This window comes from Mustelus asterias, chromosome 13 (genome assembly GCF_964213995.1).
Source record: "Mustelus asterias chromosome 13, sMusAst1.hap1.1, whole genome shotgun sequence".
NCBI classification, from domain to species: Eukaryota; Metazoa; Chordata; class Chondrichthyes; order Carcharhiniformes; family Triakidae; genus Mustelus; species Mustelus asterias.
The window spans coordinates 11,829,252-11,843,539 of record NC_135813.1 but is presented as its reverse complement, the minus strand read 5'-3'; the positions used below and the strand labels follow the sequence as shown (position 1 = coordinate 11,843,539).

The window sequence follows — 14,288 nt, the reverse complement described above, 5'->3', positions numbered from 1 at the left end:
CTTGTATCTCACTTCATGCTATTAACGTGGCTGCAGACAGAACTAAGTAACACACTGGGCTGGCACTGCCTGCAATACCAAAAAAAAACCCCACTATCATGAGCTAAACTCAGCTGCCCACAGATTTTTGCTATTTAACCTAAACCTCCAATACCTCACGTTCATGTGTATACAACAGCAAAACACATGTTTGAGTTTCATATGAAGTAGATGTTAACATGCCTTCTTCACAAACAGTCTTTTCCCTAATGCCCTACTCCCTCACTTAAATTTATGCCCTTGGTGATGTTTTTTTCTGATCTCCCAAAGAGTGGCACGTTTATATTAGGAAATTATTTTTTCCATTTTTAAATACACATCAGCAATTATTCTCAGGTCAGATACAGCACAAGCTGAATGCAGAATAAGCATCAATATTGTGCCTCACCCTAGCTGTACCCCTCTTTTTGAGGACACGGAGTGCGGCTCCTTGGCATTTCCCTGGTGGGCTCATACTTCGTGTGTCTAATGGGACAAATTTCAAATAGAATGTGAAAGATATGCGGTGTGTTTCTTTGTTGAAGAGGAAAGAGTAATCTTGCTGCATACTAAATAACATTTTCATTTTGCACATTAACCATTAGAGGCTGAATTATTGAAGGCTGATGGTGGCAGGGCAAGAAGTGTGTGATGTTTGAATTTCCCCAACACTGGCTGGAATCTGTCCAAGGCCCGGTTTCAAAAAAGCCAGGGCAGTGGCAAAGTGGCTTCCTGTCCATAAGCAGTAGTAGCCAATGGAAATAATTAAAGGGTTTATTAAGGCCCCTCTCTGTGCCGACTGGGAAGGGAGGCTCTTGTTTCAATGGGACTTTAAGCCCTCCCCCACCACAAAGACATCCAAATGGTCACAGATCACCATGTGCCCTCTGACAGCTGAGGCCTTTTTATTTAAAAAATGTCTTAAAGTGCTGAGTGAGCACCCCCATCTCAAGATGCTCTTTCTCCTTTATCTGCATTGGCAGGCTGCCACTATCTCAGTGCTGGAGGCCCTCCTCTTGGCCCTTCAGTGTTGAGAGCCCACCCAGCATCCTTAATTGGACAGTGAGCCTATCCCCTTTGAAAATCTGTTGGTGTCCACTTCCATCACAATGTAGGCTTGGTCCAGAAATTATCCTAATGTTGGGGTCCTGATCCTAGACTGAAAATCCAGCCCATAATGTTTTCATGAGACTGAAAATTTAGTTCCAACTCGTATTGCATTACTGACTAACACCCACAAGCAGCTGATGTGACTGTCAAAATATATTTTACATAACACACTTTCAACTGTCTAATGGAAGATTTTTATGTCACTAGCACAGAATCATCATTCCATGGACTGAGTCTAATACTGAATCACCAGCAGCGTAATCTTCAAAATCCACCCTCCCAAAAAAACTTCAGCAATTGATCAAAAATTTAATGTTTTCTGTGTATGAAAATAAATGGAATCAAGGAAGCAGATTTCATCATCTCAGTTTTTCACTCCTCTCCCGGAGCCCTACTTCATGTAGGGGTCTGGTTCCAAGGCCCTGCTGCCCCCATTATAACTGACTCAAGTGTCATATTCCATCTTGTGCTTAGATGCAGTGAGTAGTAGTATGTCAGAATATGGCTAACATCGCAGACTAGAGCAATTCTATTTCCAACAGCTGCACATTTATGTTTTCCGCCTGGGATCACTGGATAACAATTATACAGCCAAGTGTAACTTTTTAAAAAAACTCATTTTCAGGATGTGTTCACATCTGAAATAGATTAAACATCCCAACTCAAACACCAGCAATAGCTTCAATGCACATAAGCTTCTCAATTTTGTGATTTTGCATTGTAAAATTACTCAATTAGCATGTTTGAACTGTAAAGTATTATTTACTGTGGATTAAAGATTTACCTTCAACACAACGCTCTTTAAATTGATACTTGGGATGGCATGGTGGCACAGTGGTTAGCATTGCTGCCTCACAGCACCAGGGACCCAGGTTCAATTCCGGCCTTGGGTCACTATCTGTGTGGAGTTTGCTCGTTCTCCCTGTGTCTGCATGGGTTTCCTCCCACAGTCCAAAGATGTGCTGGTTAGGTGGATTGGCTATGCTAAATTGCACCTTAGTGTCAGGAGGACTGGCACAGTAAATATGTGGGGTTACGGGAATAGGGCCTGGGTGGGATTGTGGTTGATGCAGACTCGATGGGCCAAATGGCCTCCTTCTGCACTGTAGAGATTCTATGATATATTTTTTTACAATTGTAAGAGAGGAAAACTATGTGTGAGATTCAAGATGATGCACTAGTGCATCTGAGCTGATGCAGTAATGTATATGACAATTAACTTCATCACCCTTGGATTAAGGAGTGTGACATGTCCAGGTTATTCAACAACCTGTTTGATGAGTATGCATTTCTAAGGGGAGAGGTTAGAATTGGACTTGACTGTGCTGACCTCCATAATCAAACAGCTTGCTCTTGCCTATTTTGAAATATCCTTATGTTTGTTCAATGTCAAGTTTTGTTTGATATTTGCTTCAGTGAAGCACCTTGAAATATTCTACTACATTAAAGTGGCTATATAAAGGCAATATATAAAAGCAATCAGTTGTTTTTGTTGCCGCCTCTCATAAGCAGGGCTCAATGTTCACTTGGATGAGGTGCGAGAGGAATAACTGACAGACAGCAAGGAATCAATGCCTTGAGAAGAGGAGGAAACACGGAGTTAAAAAAAACCCATATTTTTGGTCCTCATCATCAGGCTGATTTGTTGAAATCTAAACCAATGATCATGTGGTACAAGTTTTACAGTATTATTGCCAAAGTAGAAATTTGCTGAGGATTTTTTTTGCATTAATCATCTAAAATCTATAAAGGTCTTAAAATAAATGTATTTTAAGTGAAAGATAAAGTTGATCTGACATTTTCCTGTCCCTCTTCTGATACTCCATGTTTAGTCCTATCCCCGAGTACACAGAAAGGACAGTGAGCAACTCCTCAGCTGTGTGTATCTGAGTTTGAAGGTGAATTGCCCGTTTTTCATTTTTGCCTGTGAAAAACTGACCATATATTTACTATTCAATACCACTAAGTATAACATGGTTGAGATGGAGATTTTAAACATAAGCATTCAAAGAGGTGAGACCATGTCCTACCATATTATAGCTATAGCATGTTACACTTGCAGAATTGTTTTAAAAGTATACACATTTTCATTCCAATAATGTTGCTCCCTGTGAAAGCATGCTAATGAGACCATTACTTGGGAACATCAATTTAGTACAACACTAATTTAGGTTTAGTTTATTTAAACAGTTTATGTTCTAACAAGAAAGAATGATCTTATAGCTTTTAACAACTAACAATGAGAAACACAAAATCACAGCCTTATGGTTTATTGTATTCAACCTGCATATGCTTCTCAATACAGCATTAGCAAGCATCTATTCTACAGATAATTATGATGGGATTTGGAGCCACAAGATGCAATAACACATAACAATGAAGCAGCAAGTCCATGTGTTATTGTGAGTTCTAGTCAGTAACCCCACTTACACAAATAGGTTAACCTCATTATAGTAATTTGCATATGGCAGTTAGAATTAAAACTTAAAAAAGGTTTGGATCTAGAGATTTCTTCAAAATCCTTCTCAAAAATATACATGTTCATGATGCATTTTGGTTTCATGTAACAACTTTAGTGTATTTTTTAAAATTACATTTCATGTAACATTTGCCTATTAGCAATAAAGATGAGGTTAACTGCTGCAAATAAGATGCTCTGGTGATACCAGAGAAGAAAGCAATCTCTTCAGTTAATGTTACAGTGTTCTTGCATTACTGGGATTGATCTGCAGAATTTCTACTTGATATTTTCACCAGGAAGATCATATAGTGCTGAAAATAATTATTAACAGTAAAACCATGCATTTAGTTCCTGTGCTATTGCTTCCTGGTCATAAGAATTTTTAAAAAGTTTATTTTTAGGTGCAAGTAAAACTAATACAGGATGAAGCTGCTTCAATCAGCCTTTACTATTTCCTTACCCTCTTCATTAGTCAGTCAATTATTTGGGATAGTGTCTCCTCTCATGCTACATCCCAATCACAAACCAGAAACTATTAGTTACTGATAGCACTAGCTCATCAAATTTAAGGTGGGACTCTGCAGTGTAGTGGTCATTTTACCTCAGTAAAATGCAACACAAGCACATGCTCATCTGGAGCATTTTTAAACAACAGTCTGAATGTTTGGGGAGTTGGGGGATGGGATGGAGCGGGAGTGGGGTAGTAAGGCAGGGAATGAAATGCAGAAATTAAAATTCCATTTCCAAAATTGTGAAATTTATTCTGTGTAACATACGATTAGTTGCCCTGATTACAGCACGGAGTTCCTAATTTACAACAAGGAGTTCGGCCCCTTGATCAAATCAGAATCTTTAAAATCATGAAGGGCTTCAATAGGGTAGACAAAGATGTTTCCATTTGTGGAAGAGTACAAAGACAGAGGCTATATATCTAGGACAGTTACTATTGACTTCAGTAATGAACTGAGGAGAAACTTTTTTACCCAGAGAATAGTTAGAATACGGAACTTACTGTCATCTGATGTGGAGACACTGGCGTTGGACTGGGGTGGGCACATTAAGAAGTCACACAACACCAGGTTAAGTCCAACAGGTTATTTGGAATCACGAGCTTTCGGAACGCTGCTCCTTCATCAGGTGAGTGGCTCTCACTCACTCACCTGATGAAGGAGCAGTGCTCCGAAAGCTCGTGATTCCAAATAAATCTGTTGGACTTTAACCTGGTGCTGTGAGACTTCTTTCTGTTACTATCATATGTAGTAAAAGAAAATAGCACACATGTATTGGAAGAGAAATGAGATAAATACAAATCAGAGAAAGGAATAAAAGGATATATTGATAGAGTTAGATGAGGTAAGGCAGTCTGTTCCTGTCTTGTAATTCCTATGTAATTCTGTAATTCTACATTCCTATCTTTTACCTCTACATCCCTTTCTTTTATACCTGTCTTTCAATAATACCTGTTTTTCACAGTTTATGAACAACGTTCCTTCATCTACATGAAACAATTTTCTCAGATATGTAAAGTAATTTCCCCTAGTTGATAAACGTGGTGCATACCAACCATTTAAACTTGGGTGTTAGCAGTTCTTAATACAAATGAAAATGCGTTATCAGGTGTGAATATGCGCTTTCACAAGGAAATAGGGGTACCAATTGCTCCAATCTGGACATCATTACCCTGAACAACTAAGGACATGATAAAATTCTTGTCACTCTTTTGTGAGAAAAATATCAAATAGCAATAAGTTGATATTGTGAACTCTAGTTAAAAAAAAACACAATACACACCAGTGAAGCTGCACATCACACATTATAGGGGTTATGGACATTTCAGTTTGTCTTTTAAATTCTAATTTTCTTTCTTAAATGTACATTTGGCTCCTACAGCTTGTCAAATACACTTTTTTCTCAAAACAAATCATTAGATACCTCATTGTAACAAGATATTACAGCCACTACAGCAAATAAATGAGAGCAAGTGGTTTCACAAGTTTAATAATTGACAAAACACCAATTTCAAATTTTCCAGAAAATAAAATCCACTGTAGCTTAATATCTGTAAAAACATCTTTTCACATTTCTGTTTTCTACCTGTTCACACTAATTAATTAAAAAGCAGCAAAATGATGAATCAGGCTATGCTTTCCCTTGACACTACAACTCATTATTGACTTGAGACTAGATTAGGAAATCCTCAACTAGCCACACCGAATAAGTTATAAATTTAGTACACATTTAATGTAAGCAAATTATTTATGACCTTGCACCTCAGAAGTATTGCTCACATGGACAGGCAAGATTAACATCTGCAGAAAAGTAAGTTGATCATAATAGATTACATGACTAAATATTTTGCATGCAAACATATACTTCATAATTATTTCAGAAATTAACAATTTTATAGTATTTCATGCTGATTTTTGAAATTACTGGCACTTGTGGTTTTTGTGTGGGGCTAATGTAATTGCCTGTCCATGTGGCTGGGATGGATTATGAAGGCAAATTCAGCCGATTTCTCTCCTTTGGCCCCTCCACCCTCATCTCCAACAATTGCATTGAAATTATGACCTTCTTTGACTCTGCCAATTTCCGCCTTCCTCTAGCACAACAGGCCAAACTTTCTCTATGGTGCCTCTCTTCCCTACCTCTGAACTTGCATTGTTCTCTACTTTCCTTCCAATCTTTCCTTACCTCTTCACCAAGCTCAGCTCACCCATGAGACCCACTTCCTGCTTGCCTAGCCTTTATTCCTACTAAACTGCTGACCATCTATTTTCCATTCTTGGCTCCCATGTTAGCTGATATTATTAACTATTTCTCTCATCAGGTGTTGCCACCCTGTTAAATCTACCATCGTTGTCCCTCTCCTTAAATAAAACAACTCCTGATCTCCCCCGTACTTTCAAACCACCACCCCATTTCCAACCTCCCTTTTGTCTCCAAAGTGCTTGAACATGCTGTGGTCTCCCTATCTATGTCCATCTTTTCAGAAACTTCATGGTTGAAGCCATCCAGTTTTCCACCCTTGTCAAGATATAAACCCTCAAACTCACAAATCACATACGATGTGAATGTGACAAAAGTAAACTACCCTGCCCTGTCCTGTCTGCAGCCTTTCAAGTGTTTAACCACACCATCCTCCTTCAAAGCCTGCAATCTAGCCGAGTGGGACTTGCCCAATTTCATTTTAATTTTATCTAATCCTAACCAGAGAATCATCTGCAATGGATTCTCTTACTGCTCCTGCACAGTTACCTCTGGCATCCCACAAGGATCGATTCTCGGTCTCCTCCTATTTCTCATCCATGTTCTATCCTTAGTGTTATCATCCAAAAACGTAGCGTTAATTTCCAAATGCATGCTGATAACACCAAGCTCTACCTCACTACTATCACCTTTCTTGACCCCTCCCCTATCTCCAAATTGTCAACTATTTGACTGGATGGGCAGAAATGTTGTTCAATTCAATTTGGGAAAATAAAAACCAACATCTCTGATTCCTATGACAAACTCTTTTCCCTGGCCACTGACACTATCCTTCTCTCTATCTACTTACTGTCCAAGGCCAAACCAGACTGTTCATAACCTTGGTGCCATTTTTGATCCCAATATGGGTTTCTGATCACATATCTCAGCCAACATGAAGATCACCTGTGTTAACCTCTGTAACCCTACGCAACTTTGCCCCTTGCCTCAGCTTATCTGTTGCTAAAACCCACATTTGTATCTTTGTTCCTCTCGATCTGACTATTTCACTGCACTCTGAATCAGACTTCCATGTTTTATTCTCCATAAACTTGGCATCATTCATTAATCTGTTGCCTATGTCCTAAATTCATCAAGGCTCATTCACTCCTCAGTTCCTGATTAAGCACTCAGTTTTAAAATTCTCAACCTTATTTTCAAATGTCTCCATAACCTGACACCTTCCTATATCTACAAGCTCCTTCACAATTCTTTCAGATATATACAACGTTTTACACATCCCCGATTTTAATCACTCCAGCATTTGTGGTCATGCTTTCAGTTGTTTGGGCTCTAAGCTCTGAACTTTCCTTCCTAAATCTCTCTTCCTCTCTTTTCTTCTTAAAGATGTTCATTAAAACCTAGCTCTTTGACCAAGTTTTGGTCATCTGCCATAATATCTCCTGTGGGTGGCCATGTCAAATTTTGCTTCATAATGCTTCTGTGGAGTGTCTTTGAATGTTTAATTACATTCAAAAGTGGCACGTAAATACAAGTTACTGTTATTGTCCCAGTTGATGTGCATCATCAACACGTTCAAGGTGGTCTATGACAGTTTGATTTTTTGGGGGGAATAGTACTAATTGTTGAAAATGCTTTGGTAAAAATCAAAGATAATATAAAGACATATTGTTGTTGACTCAAAACGTTGGCTCTATTCTCTCCTCACAAATGCTGTCAGACCTGCTGAGATTTTCCAGCATTTTCTGATTTTGTTTCAGATTCCAGCATCCGCAGTATGTTTCTTTTAACGTAATCGAAGGAACTACCCATTCCTAATCTTTGCAAACAATATTTTGAGATTGGTTTCTGGGAAGTGGACAATTGGAAGGCAATTCTTCGGAGTTTCCTTCTGTGGGAAAGCATTTGGTCTTTGGGCAAAAGTAGAACTCAGTTTTAGAAAGGTCAGAGGCACAAATTCTTACCTTATGACAAGAGTGCTGCAGACAGATATTCCAATGTACTATGCCAAAATGAAGTAATTTTAGCATAATACCTTGCACTGACCATCTGATGAGATTGTTAGTTGATTAGATGCTCAGATTCGGTCTCAAAATCAACTGTATTTTGGTAATATCTCTGTGAACTAACTTAATACTGCATTACACAAGTTGTTTCAGTTAATTGTCAATGTCTATGAATAAAGGTATGTAAATATTTTACTTTAACTCAAAGGGACGTCCAGAAAACAATATTCTCGGTCATTAACTTTTATAAAAATAAGCAAACTTAAACTTGCACCAAAATTGTTTTAAGAAAATAAATAAAAAATTGACCAGTTATGGAGTGTAGCTCAATTGGGTTTAACAACTTCCTTCAACATGTAAGGCTTCTTCCAAGAGGTTTAATTAGTATAATTCCTGATGTCTTCTGCATTATAAACAGTGCAGCTCATCAGCTTTTATAGCTTTAAGACATTTTAAAACATGCTATTTTACATTTCATAGTAACATATGCTCTGCCTATTCAGCGTGATGTATTTCAAAGATTCGTAATTAAGTATTTATTTGTCAGTGTAAAGAGAGATCAAAATACAACTTAATTGCTTGTGTAAGTGGGGCTAATAACTGCGGGGTGGGTGTATGGCAAGTCACCATACATAGACTTACAACAAATTCCCTCGCCTCATATGCATAAGTAGGTTTCCCTAATGTCCTCTTCATCAGTTCTTTGTGAAAATAGAAAGACCGAGTCTGAGGTGCACGTTTGTGGGAAAGAACACATCCGTATTAAGAGCCAGCAATTCAAAACTAGTTTTTACCCGCTACATTTAGTCAAATACAGGGTAGGTCTGAAATACAGTATTTCCTCAATCAAGGATGGAGTTTCTACAGCTTCTCTTCACCTCGCAGGGATGCTCTATGGTCAAGGTTTATCTGAATTTAGTTGGAATCAGAGTCAAATGATAAGGTTGACTTTTCAATCGCCTTCCCTCTCTGATATGAAAGGAAAACTTGGAACAGAAACACATCCTTAATCTTCCAATTGAACTACAGAGCAAATAGCAATTTCAGCATTTTACATTTGACCCACTTTAATGGGAGGTCATTTATCCCTTACTGGCAGATATAAAAGAAAACGTGCAGCAGAAATAGGAATCTCTAGACATTTGGAGCCAAATATTTGTGCAGTAATTTGCCTAGTTGGAAAAGTTTTTTAAAATCCATCTTTTTATTAGGAAAAACAGTTCAGAGTTTTTTACCTTAATTAACTATCTAAATATATTGATTGGAAGATAAGTAAAACATTTACAAGTACGAGAAGTGCTTATAGTTCATAAGCAATTGGTTGCAAATTATTTTGGTAGCTTGATGTTGCAGCTAAAATCACACTGTAATTTTCTGTGGAAAGCAGAGCTTCCACAGAAACCATATTACTCAGTTCTACTATAACTCTGATTAAAAATTCTGCAAAGCATTTTTAGGCAAAGTGCAGAGTAGGTAATTATTTATAAGCTCCACTGCGCGAGAGATATATCTCCCATTATTTGAGGAAGGATTTTGAATATTTTAAGAAATTGCAAGATAGGTAGAAGGAAAAGGTTAAAACCGTTGGTGGATACTACAGCATTGTTAGTAGGCCAAGTTGCTTTTGGTTCAAGAATACCTGTAGCAAATACAAGCATCTTGATCGCAGTCAGATTGACATCCTACATCCAGCTAGTGCCTTAATGCAATTTACAAAAACACATTTATCCTTGATGTCTCTGATGTTGCTTCTCACAATAAGACTTCAGTGATAAATCTTTCCACAGGTTTATCGATTCCAATTCTACTTTTTCTTAAAGGGTTTAGCCAACAAAAATACTACAATAAATGGTTCCGTTCAAATTTCCACTCCGTTATTACACTTCTAATTTAAAGATACTATCCATATGAGGGTATTCAGGATGGCATTCAGGTTCTGGCATAATTCATGAATTACTGATTTCTGAGGACTCCAGTTAAGTGGTGATTATATTTAACTTTTTTGCTGCATTGTACTGTGCAGTTGACCATTTTGTGCTAGGTATTTGGCAATATTGCTATCAAATACTGTCCGAAAGTAATGGCATCTGTTTACGCAACTACTGTTTACAAGTTGGAAATACACTGGTGGATTTCCTGACAATGAAATTTTGCAGTGCTTTTCAAAATACTGTGCAAACCTTGATTGAGGAAATGTATTTGTAATTCTTAATTTTTATCTTTCATGTTAAGTTAGGTACTGTGGATACTATGAAATGCTCAAATATTGAAAATGTTCTTCTTTTCAAATTGAAATTCCATTATATAATGCTATGAAGAATGTGTAAAATCAAACAGGAAAAAATGTAAAACCAACAAAATTTAAAAATAAATATGCACTTAATTTTCCTCTTTACACATAGAAAAATCCAGACATTGATTTCCAAAGAGATAAACAAGGCACAAAAGTTCATACATTTCAAATTAGTGGTAGAAAGGTAGTTTAGGATACAAATGTCAAAGAAGCGACCATTGTGTTCAATCTTTTAAAAAAATGGTCCATTAATTATCAATTAAATGTAGCAATTTTTAATCAGTTCTCAAATCCCTTTTATTCCGAAAAAGTAAACCATTTCAGACATTTTGCTCAATTGAAGCCATGAGCCTTTTTCATACCATTATTTTCACAAAAATAAACCAATTGGGGCAGCACAGTGGCACAGTGGTTAGCACTGCTGCCTCACAGTGTCAGGGACCCGGGTTCAATTTCTGGCTTGACTCACTGTCTGTGCGGAGTCTCCACATTCTCCCCATGTCTACATGGGTTTCCTCTGGGTACTCTAGTTTCCTCCCAAGTCTGAAAGACGTGCTGGTTAGGTGCATTGGCCATGCTAAATTCTCCCTCAGCGTACCTGAACAGGCACCGGAGTGTGGCAACTAAGGAATTTTCACAGTAACTTCAGTGCAGTGAAGCCTATTCATGACACTAATAAATAAACTTTTACAATAAGTTGCATGTGAAAATATATTAACAACATTCACTGAAGAGTTGAGTTGTTCAGCAGGATGTCATGATGTGGAGATGCCAGCATTGGATTGAGGTGGGCACAGTAAGAAGTCTCACAACACCGGGTTAAAGTCCAACAGGTTTATTTGGTAACACAAGCTTTCAGAGCTCTGCTCCTTCATCAGATGAGTGGCTACTCACCTGATGAAGGAGCAGTGCTCCGAAAGCTTGTGATACCAAATAAACCAGCAGGATGTAACAAGTGGTGTGCCACAGAGCTCAATGTTGGGGCCAACGTTTCACAATTTTATATAAATGACTGAAGATATGGTTCCTAAATTTGCTGATGACACAAAAGATAGGTAGGAAAGTAAATTGTGAAGAGGATACAAGGAGACTACAAAGGGATACATAAAGGCTAAGTGAGCGGGCAAAGATCTGGCAAATGAAGTATAATGTGGGCAAATGTGGAATTGTCCATTTTGGCAGAAAGGATAAAAGGCGTACCATCTAACTTGTGATAGGCTGTACAGCTTTGAGATGCAGAGGGATCTGGGTGCCCTACTTGAATCACAAAAGCAAGTAGGTGTGGCAAGCAAGTAGGAAAGCTAATAAAATGTTATGGTTTATTGTGAGGGGAATTGAACATAAATGTACGGAGGTTATGCTTTAGTTGACAGGATACTGGTGAGGCCATATCTGGAGTTGTGTACAGTACTGTTCTCCTTATTGAAGGATGTAAATGTGTTAGCAGTTCTGAGACAGTTTACTGCACTATAGCAGGAATGGACAGGTTGTCTTTTAAGGAAAGATTGGACAGGCTCGGCTTGTATCTGTTAGGAGTTTAGAAAAGCAAGAGGCGACTTGACTGAAACATACAACTTCCTGAGGGGTGTTGACAGGGTGAATATGGAGAGGATGTTTTCTCTTGTGGGAGGATCTAGAACAATGGGTCACTTTTTGTAAAAAAGGGACCACCCGTTTAAGACAGATGAGGAGAATTTATTTCTCAGAGGATAAAAGAGTCTTTGGAACTCTTCCTCAAAAGGCAATGGAAGCAGAATCTTTGAAATTTATCCATCCAAGGGTGGATAAATTCTTGATTAACAGGGTGGTGGAAAGTTATTGACGGTTGATAGGAGGTTAGAGTCAAATTAGCCATGATCTTATTGAATGTCAGAGCAAGTGCGATGGACCGGGTAGCCTAATCCTGCTCCTAATTCGTATGATCACATCTATGTTGTGTAATAAATGAACATTGAGACATGATGATAACGCTGAAACTGAATGCTGAATCTAAATACTGACTGTGATATAGATAATCTAGAAAATACCATGAGCATTTTGCCAAGACACAAGTTCTTGATGAAATAACTACAAAAAGATGAAGTTTGTAAAAACTGATTCTTAAAACTGTATCTACAACTAATGGACAAAGGAGAACTAGCTTTCCTTTTAAAATGGCAACTTTTGTACAAGGTGACAAATAAAACTAAAGACTATTTTTTTGAAAAAAGCAATGAATTTCCAATGCAGTCAAACCGCAGTTTGAAAGCTGCGTAATTTGGAACTGACTTTCAAGTACCAAGTATGGAATAAAGGTATCAGCTAATGTTCAGTTTTCTGATTAGCAAATCTTTTACCATTATAAACTGCGAGATCCTAAATTTCTTGAAAGAGGCCAGTATATTTAGCTGTAGGCAAGATGATGCAACCACTGTGTCATTTGGTGGCCTAGCTACCATCAGGGCCTCTGGCTACCTTGTATTTTTCGATCAATTTATTTTCTTTGCAAGGAAGGCTTTTGCCAGATTGTATCAAGCCACTGAAATTAGCAAAAACCGAAATAGTAAAGAAACATTTGCATTTGTTTTGTCCTAAACATCCTTAACTTATGGAAACAACATGAAATGCAACTTAAGTTTTCAATACGTTCCTCCTTTTATTCTGCCGTTTTATGATTTCACTCTTCAAAATATTTCCTTTCTTCTGGAAGATACCTGTTTATTATACCATTATATACTTTGTGGCATTTGGCAGGACACACAAAAATCTACAAGCGGGAGAATATATAATTTGCAATAAATGAGAATAATTGGTGTAGCACATTAAAGGGCACAGTTAGAATATAGCCACTCAAAAAGACTGATGCGGCGGTGTGAATACAACATAATTTGACGATACTGTAGGAGAAACAGTGTGTGCATCACAAGTGTTACCTTTTGTTATTGGAACTAACCTTTTGTACAGAGCCAAGCAGATTTAAATCTCCTACAGATACACAAGGGAAAAAGTAGCATCTAGGTCTCAGATAATTTACATATGATTTTGTATTAAACATTTTTATATCTGATTTCTAGCAATTTACTGAAAGACTTAATCAATTTCTTCTCACTAAAATACTTCCAATGTGCTTTGTAATAATTACTCACCCACCCCAAAGTATTCTCATCTCAAAGGTGCTGACCCCATGCTGGAATATTCCATGAGAGACTGAAGCCCTTTGTTACCTGGATCAAGTTATCATTTTTCACATGAACATAACCTGTGGAAATTAGTAATCTATTTGATTGTGAGATGCATTGAAGTCAAAGCAAATAGTATTCCCTTAAATGGCAGAATATTCTAGCAGAGAACTGCTGAAAGCCAGCAATAGTGCAAATCCTGTCTCTTTCCTGCTTGCTAGCCCATAGTTATAGGGTCAATCATAGTACCCTGCATTGCTTCACAGAAGAGAAGGACATTCTTATGATAATTACTATTCTAAGCAAACGATACTAGCACTGTGTTTTTAAAATTGAAGATTGTTTTGAATTTTGTCTGAAGTCCATGGCATGAACGTACCCCCCCCCATCTCCCTCCACTGCTGGCAGGATCTACCGGTCCTGCCAAAGTCAACGGATATTTGAATGGCCCACTGCATCTATTGCAGGGGGGACCCGGCATGATGGAATTTTCCAGCCCTATCAATTAAATGCACCTCTGGAACCTTAAGTGT

The 14,288-nt window shown here is 37.8% G+C and overlaps 1 protein-coding gene across 14 annotated transcripts in view; it reads right to left on the bottom strand.

Annotated features, from left to right (window-relative positions):
- The window catches only part of fnbp1b (formin binding protein 1b), a 253,838-nt gene that overhangs the window by 62,077 nt on the left and 177,473 nt on the right, over nt 1-14,288 (bottom strand). The gene's annotated exons all lie outside the window — the stretch shown is intronic.